Below are 10,920 nucleotides of genomic sequence, written 5' to 3'. Positions count from 1 at the left end.
AAATATGTGTTATTTATTATGTTCCAGGCCCTTTATTATAAACTTTGCCGGTGTAATCTTATTTAATTCTCATAGAATCATATAAAGTCAGTTTCATTACTCTCACTTACATATGGTGTGCCTGAGCTTCAGAAAGTTAAGCATCTTAATGCAGAGTCACACAGGAAGTCTGACTTTTCAACTCCCATACTTTATGAACTTAGCTAATCTACCTCTTAAATGTGAAGAATGGTTATACTCTGTAGGATTTTTCCTTTGGTAGTGACCAAAGCAAAAATCTAAGAAAATAGATTTATTTGGAAATATGTATGTTATAGTTTCAAGTATGGTAGTATCTAGGGACTTGAAAAAGCAAAACAACACAAAACAAAAAATAAACCTCATGACTTTCTTATTGAAACATTCGCCCTTCATTATTTGATCCATTCTCCAGCTTTATGTTCTCTTTTTCCTTAGTCCTTAGGAAAGAGATTGTTCCTGCCTGGTTACTAGATCAAAATTTTTAGGATTAGTGCTAATGTCATTCATTCAGTTCACATGTCAATCCTATGAACCAATTTCTGATGCTAAGAATATTATAATCACATACTCTGGTTAATCAGGCCTTGGCTACATGTCTTCCCCTAGAATTGAATGTCCCCCAATTTAACTCCAGATAGACTAAGAAAGGCAGAGGATGCTGTCACTAACAATATGTGGTAAATTGCCAACCGACCTGTTTCTGAGACATGAAGTCAGATGGGGATCAAAAAGTGTCTGTTAAATTTAGCATCAGTTAGTTTATTTATGTTCTTAATCAGGGCACTTTTAGTCATCCAGGAAGATTAACTGGAGAGGGGTAAAGAATTAATGACAGATGAAGACATAGGAAAATGTATGTGTAGACAAAGGAAAATATGTTTGACTGAAACAGATCAGAAGAAAACAAACATCTGTTTATTGATTACTTTTGTGTTGGGGATCAATTGTCCAATAATGAAGATGCGATGATCTGATAACTTACAGATCCTCTCACAACTCAAAATACCCCAAACTCTAATTTGAATAATAAACCCATTTCTCTTACAAATATGTACACTCATGCAGATGCACAATTTTATCATAAATTATTCTAATTGTTTAATTAAAATATGCTCTTGATTGGCTCTTGTCATTTTCATTTTTAGTTTGTTTTATATTATATTTTAATCATTTCATACCTTGTTTATCACTTATGTCCAATATTTCCTCATCTTCATTCCATCCTCTGAAATGTAAGAGCCAGAAAGTTGGCCTTTTTCATTGTAATGAAATGCTTGACATTAAGCTATTGATTGCTTAGACATGCATTTCAAAGACAGCTAACTCCAAAAAGTAGTTGCCAGCTACGAGGCTTATGAAGAGCTGATTCACCCCACCCCTGAAGTTTCCTTAGTTTTAGATATCTCTGATTCACTTAGAAAATTGACCATTTGATCACTTGTTTTTCCTTTCTAGTGAGCTTTAATTCTCCCCTTCGGTTTTAAATTCATCAATAAAGCGTGAACCCACAAAACCTTAGGCACTCCACCCTTGACCCTAATAAAAGCAGAACTCCAGGCTAGCCCACTCTCTCTGCCTATCTTGCTGTGTGGCCCCAGGCATGCCCTGTAATTATTAAGGCTCATGTTGTTTTTCAAATTTCCCACATGGTTGTTGCTGAGGTGCAGCTAGCTGATTCAGATTTATAACATGGGCTCCCAAAGGAGAAATATCTGTGGAGCTTCCCAGTGGGCTCAGGTGAGTGTCCGCAGGTATTTCTAACCTATAACATCACTATCAATAGGCTGAGCTTGGCACAAAACAGTCCCCCCCACTACCTGGTTTATATTTGTTATCTAGAATCTCCCTTCACTGTCATTCCGATATTTCTGTCATGTGTCTCATAGGATGGAGTTCTTACTTAGTTGGTTCCCTGCCCTCTTGGTTTGGCTTAAAATCACTTTAAGAGCAAATCCTCCAGTAGCTTCTTTCAGTTGAGTACATGAGAAAGTTAATTTTTTGAGACTTTACTTGTCTAAAAATGTCTTTATTCTACCCTCACACTTATAGTGTGGCTGACAATGAAATTCAAGATGGAAAATAATTTTTCTTCAGTATTAAAGGCTTTATTACCCTAGTATGTTATAGCTTCTTGGAAGCCTGAAGCTATTTTGCCATTTGAATGTTGATCCCTCACACAGGAGCATGAGTTTTTTTTTTCTCCTTAATTTCTGGAACTTAATGAAACTTTTCTTGGTCTTCCATGGTCCAAAATAGCACATGATATACCTCATTATAGGTCTGTTTTATCCTTTATGCTGGACACTTCTTGGCCACTTCAGTCTAGAAGGTTATTTCTGAGTTACATTAAATTTTATTGAAAAACTTATTCAACAGTTTCTCTTCAATTATTTTTGCTATTTTTCATTCATTCTTATTAAAATAGAACATTCTTTTCCAAAATATTTTGGCTAAGCAAGCAATAGGAAGTAGGTCGAAGAGTTTCCTTTTCATAAAACTGTGACATTCTTACTGCAATGAAAGAGATTGATGATGTGTGCTCTTATTACAAAAGAAGCAGACATCTCCACTAGTTTCTGTCCTTTCTTGCTCTACAGAGGTAGGAATGGAGTAAGATATCAATCAGAAAGTCTGTAGAGTATTCCACAAACAAAACTAAAAAGATCCTAGAACAAGTGATTAAGACAGGAAAATAAAATAATTTATTGTAGAATCTTGGATTCATACAAAAGGAACATTGGCTCTCAGTAAAAATAAAAAAAAAAAAAAAAACCCATCAGTTTGAGTCAATTGTTTTAACTGGATAGAATTACCAGTGTCATATGAAAATTTACTTTTTCACTCTACTGTCAGTTGTTAAATGACAGAGCTCATCTCTTAAAGTGGATAAAATAATCTATACCATCAATAAAAAGCCAGACTTCCTCTTTAGAATGTTTTGCATTTTGAAATCTGTCCAGTAAATAAAACTAAATAATTATTAATTTTGTGCATCTTTTGATTGAGATTATTGAAGAAGATTCCCTAACTTTCTCTTTCAAATTACTGAAACAAAGCAGGGTTTTAGGGTTTTTCTAGGCACATAGACATTAGAATATGAGGTCAGCGAGTGGTCACCCAGGCCAGCTCTTAGTGTGATACTCAAATCAAAAATGACTGAGAAATTCCAGGAAAAGTTCTGGAAATCACAAAGACATAGAGTCTACTGTTCTTATACATTCCTAGGAGCTCAGTGTGAGGCCAGTCTTAGCTTCCAGTCAGGACAACCTACAGCCTTTAAGACAGCACATCCAAAAGCAAATCTCTTAGAGAAAATTATGTTGTACATACCTGGGCAGAAGAAGAATTCGGTAAGGCTGCTTTGGAAATAGAATCTTAAATATTAAAACAGAATTCAATCATAAATTGTTCTAATTATTTAAATATGCACCTGGACAGCTCATCATTTTCATTTTTAGTTTCCTTAAAATATACTAATATATTTTAACCATTACATACCTAGTTTATCACACATTCAGGATATTTCTCCATCTTCATTTCATCCTCTGTAGTGTAAGAGCCTAATAGTTGGCCTTCTTGTGTAATGCAAATGCCTGACATTAAGCTTTTGTTTGGATTTAGCCTAATTTAACAGGATTTTCTCTTTGTTTTGGAAATGACAGTTTTTTCAATAGCAGCGTGAAATATATTTTATGTACTTTAGCTATATCTATATCATTTAGCATGTTCATTTAAAAATTGTGTTAATTGAACAAGTTTCTAATTGTATAATCACTTGAAGGCTAACATTTCATTTGATGAATTCACAGCAGCTAGTGTCTGTGTCTCTTTTTTTAGGTCAGTGCATAGCCTTATTAATTTGCCTTTAACTTACATTTTGAAATACTATAGATTTAGGGCAGAACTTCAAGTATTCTTAGTTTAGTCTTCATTACTGAGATCATATAGTATTATTTATATTGTATTTGTGTTAGTGTATGTTTTAATCACTTGTGATAGAGATTCTCTTAGTAGTTTTCTTTTTAACTTTTAGATGTCAACTTTTATTAAACTGGGCTTCTCATAGTCATCTGAATTGTTACATCAGTAATCTCTGAACTACCTAGAAAACACATGTAAAGTCAGAAATTTGTTCACAATCAATTTTATTTCTGGGTCTTGTGTGTTACTGTTTCCTGATTCAATGTTACTGTAATCCTAGACTGTACATCTGTTGCTCTAGCCATCATTTTAGTTGAAAATACCCAGTGTCCCAATTAGAAACTAGAGGATTTGACATCAGCAGATTCTGTATTGAAAACACATAAATGAGCCATCTTTGAATGCAACATTTAGCGCCTGTAAGGCTAGTTAAGGGAAAACTCAATCCCACTGGCCAATTTATAGAGTCATAAATGAGAATAAACTGGCAGATGAAGCTCAGAAGTATAAGTGATGTAGCTGCCTATAGCCCCACAAAATGTTTATCAAAAAAAAGTGAGAACTAAGATGTAGTTTTTTGATTTTCACTTATTTATATCCATGTCATTATTGTGATATGGCTCTGATCAATGTCAAATATTTTATGGGAATTATTTGACTGTTTTTTCATGATTCAAGCAACCGGTTAGTAATTCTCAACCTCCATAACTTTCAGGCCATGCTCTACAGCACAGTCCTCAGTCATGGATGCACACTGGAGGCACGTGGGCAGCATTTAAAATGATATAATAATCCAGACTCTATCCCTAGAGACTGTGATTTAATTAGTCTCTAGTTGTACTTAAACATTGATGTTTTGAAAAAGCTCTCTAAGGGAATCTAATATGCAGCCAGGGTTAAGAATCTCTGCTCTGTGTTATGCTACACTGTGGTTTCAACAGTGTACGTTTGCAGATGCTCAAAAACAAATCTAGAATCAAGAATAAAAAGTTTGGAAATAAGCTTAGAATTTATTAATTTAATCTTCTAAGAGAAGGAATCTGTCTTATTACAATTTCTGTTGAGTAATCATCCAGTATTGGTAAAGTTTAATTACCATTATATTTTCTGACAATTCTCAATTTCTTTTTTAATTTAAGCCAAAATATCCTTCCTTTTTTTAATTCACAATTACCTTTTATAATTCTATTTTTTGAAGATGCTAGGAATTAAATAATTTATCTTTTCTTATATCTTCATAATTTCATTGTGAATTCCTAGTGGCTCTAGTCACTAAACATCAATATTAAATATTTTTTCAGTGAATATGCATTTCGAATTATTTCATTGTTATTTATAATCGGCTGGTCCTATTTTGCATTTAAGCAGGTCTGAGTGTTCTGCCCTTCTCACTGTAGAGGACAAAAAGCTTCCCTTTACCAGGTTTCTAGTTCCAAAGGCTCGTAGCTGGTTGAAAGTTGCAGTTTCATTCAACTGAATTAGAAAATCAAAAGTCCGTATTTAAGTTGCAACTCTGCCATTAATAAAAAACAAAACAAAACACCACGGATCCCAATGAATACCCATTATATGCTCAGTATACTGGTACCAGCAGAGTATACAGAAGTATAAAATAGAAATAATAATGACAACTTACATTTATATAAGAGCTCTAAATAAGTTGTAGAGATAAGACTACAAAAAAAAGTGAGTAAGACAAGGCAAACTATGATAATTTCTATGATAAACTATGGGTCTGAAAGCATAAGAAAATTAATAATGATAAGTATTTATGAAAGCCTTTACAAAGAGGAGAATTTAAAAATGATTAGAACTTTGTCTTGTAATATTTAGGTAAAAAATAAGAGGGAGAAGGAAGGTGTTCTGTATCAGAAAGATAGCATAAGGAGATTTTGTGTGTGTGTGTGTGTGTGAATAGGAATGAGGGGGGATAAACGGAGAGAGGAAGACAGAAATGGATAAATGAGAGAGGGGAAGAGAGATTCTAAATGGAAGGAAAATATATTGACATTAGGAAGAAGTAAAGCTAAATAAATGGTGTGGAAGCAATATTGCAGAGTGATGAAAAGCATCAGCTTTGACATCAGGTTGATGTGGGGTTATTTATTTATTTTTTAAATTGAAATGTAGTTGACATATAACATTCTGTAAGTTTAAGTTGTTGAATGTGTTGATTTGATAAGTTTATATACTGGAATGTGATGACTATTATAACTTTAACACCTCTATCATGTCATATAATTATTATTATCATTTTTATATGAGTTAAAATTCTACTCTCAGCAGCTATGACTGACTATGGGAAAGTTATTAAATCTGTAAACCTTAATTTCCATATAATGAAATTAGAAACATTACTACACACACTACATTCTACGCAGTAAACAAGGTAATTCCTGTCAAGTACTTAGCTAAGGTGTATGCTCAATAAATACTAAAACTTAAATGAAATCAATCAAATAGATAATAAATTTAATATAGTTGGAAATTAACTCTTCCTAATGACTGCAAATCAAGGAACCTTATTTGAGTTAATTTAATCCAGCAGTAAAACACAGAATAAAGGTGGAGAGAATTTAGAGTTTGAAACCATCGAATTGAATATTTCAGCAATTCAGGCTTGAAGAAGTAGAGCACAACACTAGTGGCAGTAGAAATACAATTAATCGGACAGATGAAAGAGATTTCAAAAACATTTGCAAGTCTTTCTGACTCATCCAGGCTTCCTTGGTTCTTTGGAGGAGAAAAGAAGCTTTGGTTAATGTTGAGTCTCAAAAGACAGAAAAGTATCTATATAAATGAGTTGAAAATTTAATTGCAAAGAATGGCTGGAGTTTGAATACGGGAACAGAACTGAGCTTACATATATGAAAACCATCAGTAATAAAATAAAAGTCGAAGTCATAAAAGAGAATGAGCTCTCTGAATAAGAAAGTGTAGTGGTTGAGCCTTTTGGAAAGAGCTTATGATAGACCACTCTCAATCTGTCTAATGGTTAATGGGCTCTTCTCTGTTGCAGACCCTCAAGAATTATGTAGCAGTGCACTAGTGATTATTGTTATTTCCATCCAGTGCTTTCTCCATTTTTTTTCTCTCTTCCAAATACCCTTCCTTCTCACCATCTTTAGTTTCACATTGGCTGAGTTAACTTAGACAGTATCTCTTAAGCAGAGATAGAAGCTATCAACTTTTTTTTTGAACTTAATCAAATGATCTTTCAGAGTAAAAATGAACAAGAACCAAGCCAAGGAGAGCATTGGACATTTTGCTGTTGCTTTTAGCATTCGATTCTAAAAGTATTTTACATTATTAGACACATATTGAAATTCTATGGCTTAGTCCCTATACAAATATAAAAATGTTAACTATGTTCATTTTTTTACATTGACTTAAATTTTCTTCTTGTGTTAAATACTATCTCATTAGTTTCTTTTATTGGAAACATGAAGGGAAGACATTTATATGCATAACTTTTTTCCTCAATGTGAAATGAAATAATTTAGGCTCCAGTGATAGAGGGCCAGTTTTCCTTTCTTGATAGGCCATTATGTGATAGATGGAGCATCTCTCTTCGTCTTTATGCTTTGAGTCTCTGGTTGTGTTTGAAGAATGTGACTGCTGGATTTCTGCAATTTATATTTTCCATATCAGTAGAGCCTCCAACGGTATATTATTTTCCCTCATATTTTTTATTGTTTGCTTTTTGTATTCTGCATAATCAAACTTGTTCCATGCTATCTTATTCCTTTTGCTTATAGGATATTGGTGACAAAAGCAGAAAACAGTGTGAGAATCTGCTTTTTCACCTTGTCTTAGTGGGCCTTCGGAAATTACATACTTGATGGTAAATTAATGTTTATGGTGTTACTCAGAGGAGAAAATAACAACAAAGATGACTGGCAGATGGTATGTTTCAAGTGCTGCGTGGTTGTTAGGCCAATTTAATGGTTGTTACTTGGGCGCTGGGCCAGATAGAAAGTCTGTATGGTCATTTTTATTACCAGAGTGATGAGATTCACAACCCGTCTGATTCACAGTTGACTTTTTGCCAATGTGTACCTTGCACAGTCTATATTATGGTGTGCCCTGAGTGGTATGCAACAGATGCAAATGTGGAGTCATTTTAGAAATGAGTTTTCACTCTTATTAACTCACACAAGGTGTTTATGAGGGTCACCACACCTTTCATTTGGCACCTAGGTGAGTTCTGACTCTTTCAGAGATGGTGTTAATTCATTTTTAGCAAGATTTTTATGTTAGTCACAGACTGGTGTTCTGAAAACATCCCAAATGAAGGTGGGAAAAACCTTTAAGTTTCTAAAAGATTTAGTAAATGACAAATGGGAACAGAATCATTTTTCATATGGGTAATAGAAGGGGTATCCATTGTATATATACGCTCTTATTATTGACAGTTATTATGGTATCATTTACATAACTTAGTAGTCAATACATGTATATAGATATAAATCTATTAAATTTACATTTATAAATAGCATTTAAAATTTTTCTATTTTGAAGGAAAATATATTTTGCTTGACATATGCCTACTTCAGATAGGGATAAACTGAGAACCTAATTCTGCTTCAAGTAAAAATATATATGACTAGAGGCTTCTAAAAATGAATCATAATTTGATAAAGTAAATTAATCAGAATAAATAATCTGCAGTTGACTGCTCATAACTGGTAGAGATTAATTTCTAAACTTCAAAGGGTATGGAAACGGCATTTTCGAAAAGCAAAAGAACTAAGTTACTTTATTTTGAGCAAATACATTTTAAAGGCATACCTTTCCTTTTGCTTTAGATATTCTTATAAAATGCAAGACGTTGGAAAGGCATGAAAAAATAAGGAGTTGTAAGCATAGTAATAACAAGTAAACATCAGTTTATAAAGTCTTCTAATAATGTGAGGGGAACTTTGAGTTGCCAATGTAATTTTAAAAGCTGCTTTTACAAATTTTATTTTCAAGCATTAACTTTGATATTTATGCATGAGAAAATGATAAACAACTTTCATTAGTTTTATAATTCCACCAGAAAAAAGGAGTATATCTATTACAGTTTTCTTTCTTGTAAATAATAAATTGTTATTTTTTATAAGAGGAAGTGCCATAGTTTCTATCTGTAAGAGAAAGACATATTTGAGCTTAACAGTCTTTTTGTAAACAATGATACTTCCTAGCCCCATCAAATGCTGTTTCAGATCCCTGACAAAAAATTTTATCCTTTTTTGTATTAATGATTCTATATTTTCTAACTTTTATTTCTAGCATTGTCATAATGTACAATGTCAATAATAAATCATTTATTCACAGTATTGATTTGTGGAGGGGAAAGATGAAGTGATTCAGACAGTAATGGCAGAATTTATCAGAGTTACATATGAGATCTGACTTGATTCAGTCATCAGTAGTTTAAGATGAAAGTAGTTAATAAAAGCATAAAAATCATGAAATAGTTTCAGAAGATTCAGCATTAAACATTTCAGAGTTTCAAATTTTTATGTAGACTATGTAAAGTTGTTCATATTTCATTGAGTTAAAAATATATTTCCTAACTTCAACACCTAGTAATTATTTTGATCACTAGAAATATATACAGATAAAGTCTTGATTTTCTACTAAAAGACAGAAATTAAGGTAGATATGATTCATCTTTATAAAAGTTATCTTTCTATGAAAATGTGTTTTTATACCTCTAGACATAGCAACTGGCATTTTCTAACTCTTTCACTTTTTTATTTATTTACTTATTTTAGAGGCATGTTTTTGGTTGCCTATCATGTACCAACTTGTACTTCAGAGTTAGCCAGGACACCATGAGCCAGTCTCATTGGATGGATTCCTTTTGTAAAATGCAAGTGTGTCATTTTCCCTGTAACACTTTGAATTAACTATTACTACCGCTTAATATATGGCATATTTTACAACTCACTTTACTTTTATAAGTTTACAAATAAGCCATACTGCTTAAAGTTAGATATTAACAAGGTTCTTTTTGAAATTTTTAATTTTTAGAATAAAATATTTGAGGCTATCGTCAATGGCCTAAAACCTTGGGGCTTCATTGTCTATTTTTCCTTATCTTAGAGTAAGCTAAAAATGATTTTCTGAGTCAGACTGGTATAAACCTATATTTATTCCCTTGGATCACTTTTATTTGAAACTTGAGTTAACCACCTGCCTTGTCAGAGATCCTTCTCAGTCTTTTGTATCTATATGAGGTAATAACTTTCCCTGAGAATCTCTACTTTTGCTAAACTGTGAAAGTTTTCTCTTTAATCATTAAAATATAGTATTTATGTCCCCATCTACCACTTCAGTGAATAAAAACTCAAATTCACTTTTGTTTAATGTCTATCAAGTTTTTATTAAAAAAAACCTAACAGTCTACGGCCTTGCCACTCTGAACAAACCCGATCCCGTCTGATCTCAAAAGCTAAGTGGGGTTGGACCTGGTTAGTACTTGGATGGGAGACCACCTAGGAAGACCAGGTGCTATAGGCATAAAAAAAAAAATAAAAAATAATGGATTGTAAGCTGACAAGGTCATTGCAATCTGTGAGATCAACCAAGGGTTGCCTTGCCTAAAAACACCCCCCCAAAACAAAAAAGAAACATAATAGATAATGTGATACTCAAATTTACTCAGGGTCAGTATTATTCAATTCATAGGTCACAAGCCATTTGTGGGTCAGGAAATTAATTTAATAGTTCTTGGCTAACTTTTAAGTGTTGAATAATTTAGAATAGAATAGAAAATGTCAGAGCACATCTCACACAGTAAAAGTACAGGCTGTTCATTATATGTGTGTATGTTTATATATGTGAACATATATTTTACTTTGGTTCATAAAATATTTTTATCTTTAATGTATAAATCATTGCATGGTGTATCTGGACTCTATTATTATAGTACCATATAGAAATTATTCTTACTGACCTGCTTTGCAATAGTATTATCAGTTTATAACA

The 10,920-nt window shown here is 32.7% G+C and overlaps 1 pseudogene; it reads left to right on the top strand.

Annotated features, from left to right (window-relative positions):
• The first annotated feature begins 10,333 nt into the window (after positions 1 to 10,333).
• On the top strand, positions 10,334 to 10,452 carry LOC120613541 (uncharacterized; annotated as a pseudogene).
• The last annotated feature ends 468 nt before the right edge of the window (positions 10,453 to 10,920 follow it).

This window comes from Pteropus medius, unplaced genomic scaffold (genome assembly GCF_902729225.1).
Source record: "Pteropus medius unplaced genomic scaffold, Ma_sr-lr_union100, whole genome shotgun sequence".
Taxonomy (NCBI): domain Eukaryota; kingdom Metazoa; phylum Chordata; class Mammalia; order Chiroptera; family Pteropodidae; genus Pteropus; species Pteropus medius.
The sequence above is the reverse complement of the archived record's forward strand: the minus strand, read 5'-3'. Positions and strand labels throughout refer to the sequence as shown.